The sequence below is a fragment of the Coturnix japonica genome, chromosome 26 (genome assembly GCF_054131305.1).
Source record: "Coturnix japonica strain WE chromosome 26, WE-NBRP24, whole genome shotgun sequence".
NCBI classification, from domain to species: domain Eukaryota; kingdom Metazoa; phylum Chordata; class Aves; order Galliformes; family Phasianidae; genus Coturnix; species Coturnix japonica.
In genome coordinates this window covers 1018214-1032671 of record NC_140688.1, presented here as the reverse complement: position 1 = coordinate 1032671, position 14458 = coordinate 1018214, and positions in this window count along the sequence as shown.

The following is a 14458-nucleotide window of genomic DNA, read 5'->3' as shown; positions in this document are numbered from 1 at the left end:
AAATGTGGGTCAGATCTATGGGGCAGGAGCTGCTGTGGGTCATATTTGGGTCAGATCTATGGGGCAGGGGCGGCTGTGGGGCTGATGTGGGTCAGATCTATGGGTCAGGAGCTGCTGTGGGGCAGATGTGGGTCAGTTCTATGGGGCAAGAGCTGCTGTGGGGCAGATTTGGGTCAGATCTATGGGGCAGGGGCGGCTGTGGGGCTGATGTGGGTCAGATCTATGGGGCAGGAGCTGCTGTGGGGCTGATGTGGGTCAGATCTATGGGGCAGGAGATGCTGTGGGTCAGATCTATGGGGCAGGAGCTGCTGTGGGGAACATGTGGGTCAGGTCTATGGGGCAGGAGCTACTGTGGTTCTGATGTGGGTCAGATCTATGGGGCAGGGGCTGCTGTGGGGCAGATGTGGGTCAGATCTATGGGGCAGGAGCTGCTGTGGGTCAGATGTGGGTCAGATCTATAGGTCAGGAGCTGCTGTGGCTGCTGTGGGTCAGTTCCGTGGGGCAGGAGATGCTGTGGGGCTGATGTGGTTCAGATCTATGGGGCAGGAGCTGCTGTGGTTAAGATCTATTTGGCAGGATCTGCTGTGGGGCAGATTTGGGTCAGATCTATGGAGCAGGAGCAGCAGTGGGGCAGATGTGGTCAGATCTATGGGTCAGGAGCTGCAGTGGAGATGATGTACGTCAGATCTATGGGGCAGGAGCTGCTGTGGGGCAGATGTGGGTCAGATCTATGGGGCAGGAGCTGCTGTGGGGCAGATGTGGGTCAGATCTATGGGGCAGGATCTCCTGGGGGCTGATGTGGGTCAGATCTGTGGGGTAAAAACTGCTGTGGCGCAGATGTGGTTCAGATCTATGGGGCAGGAGCTTCTGTGGGGTTGATGTGGGTCAGATCTATGGGCAGGAGCTGATGTAGGGAACATTTGGGTCTGATCTATGGGTTAGGAACTGCTGTGGTTCAGATCTATGGGGCAGGAGCAGCTGTGGGGCACATGTGGGTCAGATCTATGGGTTAGGTGCTGCTTTGGGGAAAATGTGGGTCAGATCTATGGGGCAGGAGCTGCTGTGGGTCAGATTTGGGTCAGATCTATGGGGCAGGAGCTGCTGTGGGGCTGCTGTGGGTCAGATTTATGAGTCAGGAGCTACTGTGTGGCTGATGTGGGTCAGATCTATGGGGCAGGAGCTGCTGTGGGTCAGATCTACTGGACTGGAGCTGCAGTGGAGCACATGTGGGTCAGATCTATGGGGTAGAAGCTGCTGTGGGGCTGATGGGGGTCATATCTATAAGGCAGGAGCTGCTGTGGGGATGACGTGGGTCAGATCTATGAGGCAGGAGCTGCTGTGGGGCAGATTTGGGTCAGATCCATGGGGCAGGAGCTGCTGTGGGGCTGATGTGGGTCAGATCTATGGGGCAGGAGCTGATGTGGGGCTGATGTGGGTCAGATCTATGGGGCAGGAGATGCTGTGGGTCAGATCTATGGGGCAGGAGCTGCTGTGGGGAACATGTTGATCAGATCTATGGGGAAGAGCTGCTGTTGGTCTGATCAATGGGGCAGGAGCAGCAGTGGGGCAGATTTTGGTAAGATCTATAAGGCAGGAGCGGCTGTGGGGCTGATGTGGGTCAGATCTATGAGGTAGTAGCTGCTGTGGGCACATGTGGGTCAGATTTATTGGGCGAAGGCTGCTGTGGGGCGCAAGTGAGGCAGATCTACGGGGCAGGAGCTGCTGTGTGGCAAATGTGGGTCAGATCTATGGGGCAGGAGCTGCTGTGGGGAACATGTGGGTCAGGTCTATGGGGCAGGAGCTGCTGTGGGGCAGATGTGGGTCAGATCTATAGGGCAGGAGCTGCTGTGGGTCAGATGTGGGTCAGATCTATAGGTCAGGAGCTGCTGTGGCTGCTGTGGGTCAGTTCCGTGGGGCAGGAGATGCTGTGGGGCTGATGTGGTTCAGATCTATGGGGCAGGAGCTGCTGTGGTTAAGATCTGTTTGGCAGGATCTGCTGTGGGGCAGATTTGGGTCAGATCTATTGGGCAGGAGCAGTAGTGGGGCAGATGTGGTCAGATCTATGGGTCAGGAGCTGCAGTGGAGATGATGTACGTCAGATCTATGGGGCAGGAGCTGCTGTGGGGCTGCTGTGGGTCAGATCAATGGGGCTGAAGCTGCTGTGGGTCATATCTATTGGGCAGCAGCTGCTTTACATATGATGTGTTACTGATCTATGGGGCAGGAGCTGCTGTGGGGCAGATGTGGGTCAGATCTATGGGGCAGGAGCTGCTGTGGGGCAGATGTGGGTCAGATCTATGGGGCAGGATCTCCTGGGGGCTGATGTGGGTCAGATCTGTGGGGTAAAAACTGCTGTGGCGCAGATGTGGTTCAGATCTATGGGGCAGGAGCTTCTGTGGGGTTGATGTGGGTCAGATCTATGGGCAGGAGCTGATGTAGGGAAGATTTGGGTCTGATCTATGGGTTAGGAACTGCTGTGGTTCAGATCTATGGGGCAGGAGCAGCTGTGGGGCACATGTGGGTCAGATCTATGGGTTAGGTGCTGCTTTGGGGAAAATGTGGGTCAGATCTATGGGGCAGGAGCTGCTGTGGGTCAGATCTATGGAGCAGGAGCTGCTGTGGAGCACATGTGAGTTAGATCTATGGGGCAGGATATGGTGTGGGGCAGATGTGGGTCAGATCTATGGGGCAGGATCTCCTGGGGGCTGATGTGGGTCAGATCTGTGGGGTAAAATCTGCTGTGGGGCAGATGTGGTTCAGATCCATGGGGCAGGAGCTTCTGTGGGGTTGATGTGGGTCAGATCTATGGGTCAGGAGCTGCTGTGGGGCTGATGTGGGTCAGTTCTATGGGGCAAGAGCTGCTGTGGTGCAGATGTGGGTCAGATCTATGGGGCAGGAGCTGCTGTGGGGCTGATACGGTTAAGATATATGGAGTGGGAGATGCTATGGGGCTGATGAGGGTCAGATCTATGGGGCAGGAGCTGCTGTGTGGCAAATGTTGGTCAGATCTATAGGGCAGGAGCTGCAGTGGGGCTGATGTGGGTCAGATCTATGGGGCAGGATCTCCTGTGGGGCTGATGTGGGTCAAATCAATGGGGCAGAGCTGCTCTGGGGCACATGTGGGTCAGATCTATGGAGCAGGAGCTGCTGTGGGGCAGATTTGAATCAGATCTATAGGGCAGGAGCTGCTGTGAGTCAGATCTATGGGCAGGAGCTGCTGTGGGGCACATGTGAGTTAGATCTATGGGGCAGGAGATGGTGTGGGGCAGATTTGGGTCAGATGTATGGGTCAGGAGCTGCTGTGTGGCTGATGAGGGTCAGATCTATGGGGCATGGGCTGCTGTGAGTCAGATCTACGGGACTGGAGCTGCAGTGGAGCACATGTGGGTCAGATCTATGGGGTAGAAGCTGCTGTGGGGCTGATGGGGGTCATATCTATAAGGCAGGAGCTGCTGTGGGACTGACGTGAGTCAGATCTATGGGGCAGGAGATGCTGTGGGTCAGATCTATGGGGCAGGAGCTGCTGTGGGGAACATGTGGGTCAGGTCTATGGGGCAGGAGCTGCTGTGGGTCTTCTGTGGGTCAGATCTATGGGGCAGGAGCTGCTGTGGGGCAGATGTGGGTCAGATCTATGGGGCAGGGGCTGCTGTGGGGCAGATGTGGGTCAGATCTATGGGGCAGGAGCTGCTGTGGGTCAGATGTGGGTCAGATCTATAGGTCAGGAGCTGCTGTGGCTGCTGTGGGTCAGTTCCGTGGGGCAGGAGCTGCTGTGGGGCAGATTTGGGTCAGATCTATGGGGCAGGAGCAGCAGTGGGGCAGATGTGGTCAGATCTATGGGTCAGGAGCTGCAGTGGAGATGATGTACGTCAGATCTATGGGGCAGGAGCTGCTGTGGGGCTGCTGTTGGTCAGATCAATGGGGCTGAAGCTGCTGTGGGTCATATCTATTGGGCAGCAGCTGCTTTACATATGATGTGTGTCAGATCTATGGGGCAGGAGCTGCTGTGGGGCTGATATGGGTCAGATCTATGGAGCAGGAGCTGCTGTGGGGCACATGTGAGTTAGATCTATGGGGCAGGAGATGGTGTGGGGCAGATGTGGGTCAGATCTATGGGGCAGGATCTCCTGGGGGCTGATGTGGGTCAGATCTGTGGGGTAAAATCTGCTGTGGGGCAGATGTTGTTCAGATCTATGGCGCAGGAGCTTCTGTGGGGTTGATGTGGGTCAGATCTATGGGCAGGAGCTGATGTAGGGAAGATTTGTGTCTGATCTATGGGTTAGGAACTGCTGTGGTTCAGATCTATGGGGCAGGAGCAGCTGTGGGGCACATGTGGGTCAGATCTATGGGTTAGGTGCTGCTTTGGGGAAAATGTGGGTCAGATCTATGGGGCAGGAGCTGCTGTGGGTCAGATTTGGGTCAGATCTATGGGGCAGGAGCTGCTGTGGGGCTGCTGTGGGTCAGATTTATGAGTCAGGAGCTACTGTGTGGCTGATGTGGGTCAGATCTATGGGGCAGGAGCTGCTTTGGATCAGATCTACTGGACTGGAGCTGCAGTGGAGCACATGTGGGTCAGATCTATGGGGTAGAAGCTGCTGTGGGGCTGATGGGGGTCATATCTATAAGGCAGGAGCTGCTGTTGGGCTGACGTGGGTCAGATCTATGAGGCAGGAGCTGCTGTGGGGCAGATTTGGGTCAGATCTATGGGGCAGGAGCTGCTGTGGGGCTGATGTGGGTCAGATCTATGGGGCAGGAGCTGCTGTGGGTCAGATCTATGGGGCAGGAGCTGCTGTGGGGAACATGTTGATCAGATCTATGGGGAAGAGCTGCTGTTGGTCTGATCAATGGGCCAGGAGCAGCAGTGGGGCAGATTTGGGTAAGATCTATAAGGCAGGAGCGGCTGTGGGGCTGATGTGGGTCAGATCTATGAGGTAGTAGCTGCTGTGGGCACATGTGGGTCAGATTTATTGGGCGAAGGCTGCTGTGGGGCGCAAGTGAGGCAGATCTACGGGGCAGGAGCTGCTGTGTGGCAAATGTGGGTCAGATCTATGGGGCAGGAGCTGCTGTGGGTCAGATCTATGGGGCAGGAGCTGCTGTGGGGAACATGTGGGTCAGGTCTATGGGGCAGGAGCTGCTGTGGGTCAGATCTATGGGGCAGGAACAGATGTGGGCCTGATGTTGGTCAGATTTATGGAGCAGGAGCTGCTGTGTTGCAGATGTGGGTCAGATCTATGGTGCAGGAGCTGCTGTGGGGCAGATGTAGGGCATATCTATGGGGCAGGAGCTGCTGTGAGGCTGATGGGTGTTAGATCTATGGGGAAGAGCTGCTCTGGGGCACATGTGGGTCAGATCTATGGAGCAGGAGCTGCTGTGGGGCAGATTTGAATCAGATCTATAGGGCAGGAGCTGCTGTGGGTCAGATCTATGGGCAGGAGCTGCTGTGGGGCACATGTGAGTTAGATCTATGGGGCAGGAGATGGTGTGGGGCAGATTTGGGTCAGATGTATGGGTCAGGAGCTGCTGTGTGGCTGATGAGGGTCAGATCTATGGGGCATGGGCTGCTGTGAGTCAGATCTACGGGACTGGAGCTGCAGTGGAGCACATGTGGGTCATATCTATAAGGCAGGAGCTGCTGTGGGGCTGACGTGGGTCAGATCTATGAGGCAGGAGCTGCTGTGGGGCAGATTTGGGTCAGATCTATGGGGCAGGGGCGGCTGTGGGGCTGATGTGGGTCAGATCTATGGGGCAGGGGCGGCTGTGGGGCTGATGTGGGTCAGATCTATGGGGCAGGAGCTGCTGTGGGGCTGATGTGGGTCAGATCTATGGGGCAGGAGATGCTGTGGGTCAGATCTATGGGGCAGGAGCTGCTGTGGGGAACATGTGGGTCAGGTCTATGGGACAGGAGCTACTGTGGTTCTGATGTGGGTCAGATCTATGGGGCAGGGGCTGCTGTGGGGCAGATGTGGGTCAGATCTATGGGGCAGGAGCTTCTGTGGGTCAGATGTGGGTCAGATCTATAGGTCAGGAGCTGCTGTGTCTGCTGTGGGTCAGTTCCGTGGGGCCGGAGATGCTGTGGGGCTGATGTGGGTCAGATCTATGGGGCAGGAGCTGCTGTGGTTAAGATCTATTTGGCAGGATCTGCTGTGGGGCAGATTTGGGTCAGATCTATGGGGCAGCAGCAGCAGTGGGGCAGATGTGGTCAGATCTATGGGGCAGGAGCTGCAGTGGAGATGATGTACGTCAGATCTATGGGGCAGGAGCTGCTGTGGGGCTGCTGTGGGTCAGATCAATGGGGCTGAAGCTGCTGTGGGTCATATCTATTGGGCAGCAACTGCTTTACATATGATGTGTGTCAGATCTATGGGGCAGGAGCAGCTGTGGGGCACATGTGGGTCAGATCTATGGGTTAGGTGCTGCTTTGGAGAAAATGTGGGTCAGATCTATGGGGCAGGAGCTGCTGTGGGTCAGATTTGGGTCAGATCTATGGGGCAGGAGCTGCTGTGGGGCTGCTGTGGGTCAGATTTATGAGTCAGGAGCCACTGTGTGGCTGATGTGGGTCAGATCTATGGGGCAGGAGCTGCTGTGGGGCACATGTGGGTCAGATCTATGGGCAGGAGCTGCAGAGGGGATGATGTAGGTCAGATCTATAGGGCAGGAGCTGCTGTGGGGCTGATGTGGGTCAAATCAATGGGGCAGAGCTGCTATGGGGCACATGTGGGTTAGATCTATGGAGCAGGAGCTGCTGTGGGGCAGATTTGAATCAGATCTATAGGGCAGGAGCTGCTGTGGGTCAGATCTATGGAGCAGGAGCTGCTGTGGGGCACATGTGAGTTAGATCTATGGGGCAGGAGATGGTGTGGGGCAGATGTGGGTCAGATCTATGGGGCAGGATCTCCTAGGGGCTGATGTGGGTCAGATCTGTGGGGTAAAATCTGCTGTGGGGCAGATGTGGTTCAGATCCATGGGGCAGGAGCTTCTGTGGGGTTGATGTGGGTCAGATCTATGGGTCAGGAGCTGCTGTGGGGCAGATGTGGGTCAGTTCTATGGGGCAGGAGCTGCTGTGGGGCTGATACGGTTAAGATATATGGAGCGGGAGATGCTATGGGGCTGATGAGGGTCAGATCTATGGGGCAGGAGCTGCTGTGGGTCATATGTGGGTCAGATCTATAGGTCAGGAGCTGCTGTGGCTGCTGTGGGTCAGTTCCGTGGGGCAGGAGTTGCTGTGGGGCTGATGTGGGTCAGATCTATGGGGCAGAGCTGCTCTGGGGCACATGTGGGTCTGATCTATGGAGCAGGAGCTGCTGTGGGGCAGATTTGAATCAGATCTATAGGGCAGGAGCTGCTGTGAGTCAGATCTCTGGGCAGGAGCTGCTGTGGGGCACATGTGAGTTAGATCTATGGGGCAGGAGATGGTGTGGGGCAGATTTGGGTCAGATGTATGGGTCAGGAGCTGCTGTGGTTAAGATCTATTTGGCAGGATCTGCTGTGGGGCAGATTTGGGTCAGATCTATGGGGCAGGAGCAGCAGTGGGGCAGATGTGGTCAGATCTATGGGTCAGGAGCTGCAGTGGAGATGATGTACGTCAGATCTATGGGGCAGGAGCTGCTGTGGGGCTGCTGTGGGTCAGATCAATGGGGCTGAAGATGCTGTGGGTCATATCTATTGGGCAGCAGCTGCTTTACATATGATGTGTGTCAGATCTATGGGGCAGGAGCTGCTGTGGGGCAGATGTGGGTCAGATCTATGGGGCAGGATCTCCTGGGGGCTGATGTGGGTCAGATCTATGGGGTAAAAACTGCTGTGGGGCAGATGTGGTTCAGATCTATGGGGCAGGAGCTTCTGTGGGGTTGATGTGGGTCAGATCTATGGGCAGGAGCTGATGTAGGGAAGATTTGGGTCTGATCTATGGGTTAGGAACTGCTGTGGTTCAGATCTATGGGGCAGGAGCAGCTGTGGGGCACATGTGGGTCAGATCTATAGGTTAGGTGCTGCTTTGGGGAAAATGTGGGTCAGATCTATGGGGCAGGAGCTGCTGTGGGTCAGATTTGGGTCAGATCTATGGGGCAGGAGCTGCTGTGGGGCTGCTGTGGGTCAGATTTATGAGTCAGGAGCTACTGTGTGGCTGATGTGGGTCAGATCTATGGGGCAGGAGCTGCTGTGGGGCATATGTGGGTCAGATCTATATGGCAGGAGCTGCTGTGGGGCACATGTGGGTCAGATCTATGGGCAGGAGCTGCAGAGGGGATGATGTAGGTCAGATCTATAGGGCAGGTGCTGCAGTGGGGCTGATGTGGGTCAAATCAATGGGGCAGAGCTGCTCTGGGGCATATGTTGGTTAGATCTATGGAGCAGGAGCTGCTGTGGGGCAGATGTGAGTCAGATCTATGGGGCAGGAGCTGCTGTGGGGCTGATACGGTTAAGATCTATGGAGCGGGAGATGCCTTAAGGCTGATGAGGGTCTGTTCTATGGGGCAGGAGCTGCTGTGTGGCAAATGTTGGTCAGATCTATAGGGCAGGAGCTGCAGTGGGGCTGATGTGGGTCAGATCTATGGGGCAGGATCTCCTGTGGGGCTGATGTGGGTCAAATCAGTGGGGCAGAGCTGCTCTGGGGCACATGTGGGTCAGATCTATGGAGCAGGAGCTGCTGTGGGGCAGATTTGAATCAGATCTATAGGGCAGGAGCTGCTGTGGGTCAGATCTATGGGCAGGAGCTGCTGTGGGGCACATGTGAGTTAGATCTATGGGGCAGGAGATGGTGTGGGGCAGATTTGGGTCAGATGTATGGGTCAGGAGCTGCTGTGTTGCTGATGAGGGTCAGATCTATGGGGCATGGGCTGCTGTGAGTCAGATCTACGGGACTGGAGCTGCAGTGGAGCACATGTGGGTCAGATCTATGGGGTAGAAGCTGCTGTGGGGCTGATGGGGGTCATATCTATAAGGCAGGAGCTGCTGTGGGGCTGACGTGGGTCAGATCTATGAGGCAGGGGCTGCTGTGGGGCAGATTTGGGTCAGATCTATGGGGCAGGGGCGGCTGTGGGGCTGATGTGGGTCAGATCTATGGGGCAGGAGCTGCTGTGGGGCAGATGTGGGTCAGATCTATGGGGCAGGAGCTGCTGTGGGTCAGATGTGGGTCAGATCTATAGGTCAGGAGCTGCTGTGGCTGCTGTGGGTCAGTTCCGTGGGGCAGGAGATGCTGTGGGGCTGATGTGGGTCAGATCTATGGGGCAGGAGCTGCTGTGGTTAAGATCTATTTGGCAGGATCTGCTGTGGGGCAGATTTGGGTCAGATCTATGGGGCAGGAGCAGCAGTGGGGCAGATGTGGTCAGATCTATGGGTCAGGAGCTGCAGTGGAGATGATGTACGTCAGATCTATGGGGCAGGAGCTGCTGTGGGGCTGCTGTGGGTCAGATCAATGGGGCTGAAGCTGCTGTGGGTCATATCTATTGGGCAGCAGCTGCTTTACATATGATGTGTGTCAGATCTATGGGGCAGGAGCTGCTGTGGGGCTGATATGGGTCAGATCTATGGAGCAGGAGCTGCTGTGGGGCAGATTTGAATCAGATCTATAGGGCAGGAGCTGCTGTGGGTCAGATCTATGGAGCAGGAGCTGCTGTGGGGCACATGTGAGTTAGATCTATGGGGCAGGAGATGGTGTGGGGCAGATGTGGGTCAGATCTATGGAGCAGGATCTCCTGGGGGCTGATGTGGGTCAGATCTGTGGGGTAAAATCTGCTGTGGGGCAGATGTGGTTCAGATCTATGGGGCAGGAGATTCTGTGGGGTTGATGTGGGTCAGATCTATGGGCAGGAGCTGATGTAGGGAAGATTTGGGTCTGATCTATGGGTTAGGAACTGCTGTGATTCAGATCTATGGGGCAGGAGCAGCTGTGGGGCACATGTGGGTCAGATCTATGGGTTAGGTGCTGCTTTGGGAAAAATGTGGGTCAGATCTATGGGGCAGGAGCTGCTGTGGGGCATATGTGGGTCAGATCTATGGGGCAGGAAATGCTGTGGGTCAGATCTATGGGGCAGGAGCTGCTGTGGGGAACATGTTGGTCAGATCTATGGGGAAGAGCTGCTGTTGGTCTGGTCAATGGGGCAGGAGCAGCAGTGGGGCAGATGTGGGTCAGATCAATGGGGCTGAAGCTGCTGTGGGTCATATCTATTGGGCAGCAGCTGCTTTACATATGATGTGTGTCAGATCTATGGGGCAGGAGCTGCTGTGGGGCAGATGTGGGTCAGATCCATGGGGCAGGATCTCCTGGGGGCTGGTGTGGGTCAGATCTGTGGGGTAAAATCTGCTGTGGGGCAGATGTGGTTCAGATCTATGGGGCAGGAGCTTCTGTGGGGTTGATGTGGGTCAGATCTATGGGCAGGAGCTGATGTAGGGAAGATTTGGGTCTGATCTGTGGGTTAGGAACTGCTGTGGTTCAGATCTATGGGGCAGGAGCAGCTGTGGGGCACATGTGGGTCAGATCTATGGGTTAGGTGCTGCTTTGGGGAAAATGTGGGTCAGATCTATGGGGCAGGAGCTGCTGTGGGTCAGATTTGGGTCAGATCTATGGGGCAGGAGCTGCTGTGGGGCTGCTGTGGGTCAGATTTATGAGTCAGGAGCTACTGTGTGGCTGATGTGGGTCAGATCTATGGGGCAGGAGCTGCTGTGGGGCAGATTTGAATCAGATCTATAGGGCAGGAGCTGCTGTGGGTCAGATCTATGGGCAGGAGCTGCTGTGGGGCAGATTTGGGTCAGATCTATGGGGCAGGGGCAGCTGTGGGGCTGATGTGGGTCATATCTATGGGGCAGGAGCTGCTGTGGGGCTGATGTGGGTCAGATCTATGGGGCAGGAGATGCTGTGGGTCAGATCTATGGGGCAGGAGCTACTGTGGGGAACATTTGGGTCAGGTCTATGGGGCAGGAGCTGCTGTGGGTCTGATGTGGGTCAGATCTATGGGGCAGGAGCTGCTGTGGGGCAGATGTGGGTCAGATCTATGGGGCAGGGGCTGCTGTGGGGCAGATGTGGGTCAGATCTATGGGGCAGGAGCTTCTGTGGGTCAGATGTGGGACAGATCTATAGGTCAGGAGCTGCTGTGGCTGCTGTGGGCCAGGTCCGTGGGGCAGGAGATGCTGTGGGGCTGATGTGGGTCAGATCTATGGGGCAGGAGCAGCAGTGGGGCAGATGTGGTCAGATCTATGGGTCAGGAGCTGCAGTGGAGATGATGTACGTCAGATCTATGGGGCAGGAGCTGCTGTGGGGCTGCTGTGGGTCAGATCAATGGGGCTGAAGCTGCTGTGGGTCATATCTATTGGGCAGCAGCTGCTTTACATATGATGTGTGTCAGATCTATGGGGCAGAAGCTGCTGTGGGGCTGATATGGGTCAGATCTATGGAGCAGGAGCTGCTGTGGGGCAGATTTGAATCAGTCCTATAGGGCAGGAGCTGCTGTGGGTCAGATCTATGGAGCAGGAGCTGCTGTGGGGCACATGTGAGTTAGATCTATGGGGCAGGAGCTGCTGTGGGGCTGATGTGGGTCAGACCTATGGGGCAGGAGCTGCTGTGGTTAAGATCTATTTGGCAGGATCTGCTGTGGGGCAGATTTGGGCAGATCTACGGGGCAGGAGCAGCAGTGGGGCAGATGTGGTCAGATCTATGGGTCAGGAGCTGCAGTGGAGATGATGTACGTCAGATCTATTGGGCAGGAGCTGCTGTGGGGCTGATGTGGGTCAGATCTATGGGGCAGAAGCTTCTGTGGGGTTGATGTGGGTCAGATCTATGGGCAGGAGCTGATGTAGGGAAGATTTGGGTCTGATCTATGGGTTAGGAACTGCTGTGGTTCAGATCTATGGGGCAGGAGCAGCTGTGGGGCACATGTGGGTCAGATTTATGGGTTAGGTGCTGCTTTGGGGAAAATGTGGGTCAGATCTATGGGGCAGGTGCTGCTGTGGGGCATATGTGGGTCAGATCTATGGGGCAGGAGATGCTGTGGGTCAGATCTATGGGGCAGGAGCTGCTGTGGGGAACATGTTGGTCAGATCTATGGGGAAGAGCTGCTGTTGGTCTGATCAATGGGGCAGGAGCAGCAGTGGGGCAGATTTGGGTAAGATCTATAAGGCAGGAGCGGCTGTGGGGCTGATGTGGGTCAGATCTATGAGGTAGTAGCTGCTGTGGGCACATGTGGGTCAGATCTATTGGGCGAAAGCTGCTGTGGGGCGCAATTGAGGCAGATCTACGGGGCAGGAGCTGCTGTGTGGAAAATGTGGGTCAGATCTATGGGGCAGGAGCTGCTGTGGGTCAGATCTATGGGGCAGGAACAGATGTGGGCCTGATGTTGGTCAGATTTATGGAGCAGGAGCTGCTGTGTTGCAGATTTGGGTCAGATCTATGGTGCAGGAGCTGCTGTGGGGCAGATGTAGGGCATATCTATGGGGCAGGAGCTGCATGAGGCTGATGGGTGTTAGATCTATGGGGAGGAGCTGCTGTGGTGCAGATGTGGGTCAGAGCTATGGGGCAGGAGCTGCTGTGGGGCAGAAGTGGGTAAGATCTATGGGGTAGGAGATGGTGTGTGGCAGATGTGGGTCAGATCTGTGGTGTAGGAGCTGCTGTGGTGCTGATGTGGGTCAGATCTGTGGGGCAGATGTGGTCAGATCTATGGGTCAGGAGCTGCAGTGGAGATGATGTACTGACTTGCGGAATCAAACTCTATAATCCAGAGATGGGTTATAAAGCAGGTATGTTTATTCCAGCGTTGCGCAGCGCCGGGTGCAAGGGGGATAGCTCCTCCAAACTTGCACACCGTAAAGAGAAAAGTGTGTTACAGATATAGGTTAAGCTAATACATAATCAATAGTCTCCTCCTCAGTTTGATTACATATTCATTACATTCCCTATGGCCCCGTTCCCCGCGACCCCATTCCCTCATTCCCTTTGACCCCATTCCCCGCGACCCTTGCCGATGTTTTGGGGTGAAATTCTTCTTCTGTTTTCTTCTTGGTGTTATCTGCTGTTATTGTTCTCCCATGTCGGCATCATCTTGCCCGGGGGGGGTATCTAATCCTTCTTGTCAGAGGTCTCTGGACAGTTTCTTCTTATCTTTATTGCCCTCTTCTCTGGCTTTATTTTGACTAAGTGTCTGCAATTCACCCTTTCCCTGCACTTTTAAATGTACAGTTACCCTTTGTCTTGGTTTCTGTGAAGTTCCCCTTTCCCTTTCTATAGCAAAGTGTTACCTTACCACCATTTTGAGGCTTTGCTCACTCTTCAGTACGTCAGATCTATGGGGCAGAAGCTGCTGTGGGGCTGCTGTGGGTCAGATCAATGGGGCTGAAGCTGCTGTGGGTCATATCTATTGGGCAGCAGCTGCTTTACATATGATGTGTGTCAGATCTATGGGGCAGGAGCTGCTGTGGGGCAGATGTGGGTCAGATCTATGGGGCAGGAGCTGCTGTGGGGCTGCTGTGGGTCAGATCAATGGGGCTGAAGCTGCTGTGGGTCATATCTATTGGGCAGCAGCTGCTTTACATATGATGTGTGTCAGATCTATGGGGCAAGAGATGGTGTGGGGCAGATGTGGGTCAGATCTATGGGGCAGGATCTCCTGGGGGCTGATGTGGGTCAGATCTGTGGGGTAAAAACTGCTGTGGCGCAGATGTGGTTCAGATCTATGCGGCAGGAGCTTCTGTGGGGTTGATGTGGGTCAGATCTATGGGCAGGAGCTGATGTAGGGAAGATTTGGGTCTGATCTATGGGTTAGGAACTGCTGTGGTTCAGATCTATGGGGCAGGAGCAGCTGTGGGGCACATGTGGGTAAGATCTATGAGTTAGGTGCTGCTTTGGGGAAAATGTGGGTCAGATCTATGGGGCAGGAGCTGCTGTGGGTCAGATTTGGGTCAGATCTATAGGGCAGGAGCTGCTGTGGGTCAGATCTATGGAGCAGGAGCTGCTGTGGGGCTGCTGTGGGTCAGATTTATGAGTCAGGAGCTACTGTGTGGCTGATGTGGGTCAGATCTATGGGGCAGGAGCTGCTGTGGGGCATATGTGGGTCAGATCTATATGGCAGGAGCTGCTGTGGGGCACATGTGGGTCAGATCTATGGGCAGGAGCTGCAGAGGGGATGATGTAGGTCAGATCTATAGGGCAGGAGCTGCAGTGGGGCTGATGTGGGTCAAATCAATGGGGCAGAGCTGCTCTGGGGCACATGTGGGTTAGATCTATGGAGCAGGAGCTGCTGTGGGGCAGATTTGAATCAGATCTATAGGGCAGGAGCTGCTGTGGGTCAGATCTATGGAGCAGGAGCTGCTGTGGGGCACATGTGAGTTAGATCTATGGGGCAGGAGATGGTGTTGGGCAGATGTGGGTCAGATCTATGGGGCAGGATCTCCTGGGGGCTGATGTGGGTCAGATCTGTGGGGTAAAATCTGCTGTGGGGCAGATGTGGTTCAGATCTATGGGGCAGGAGCTTCAGTG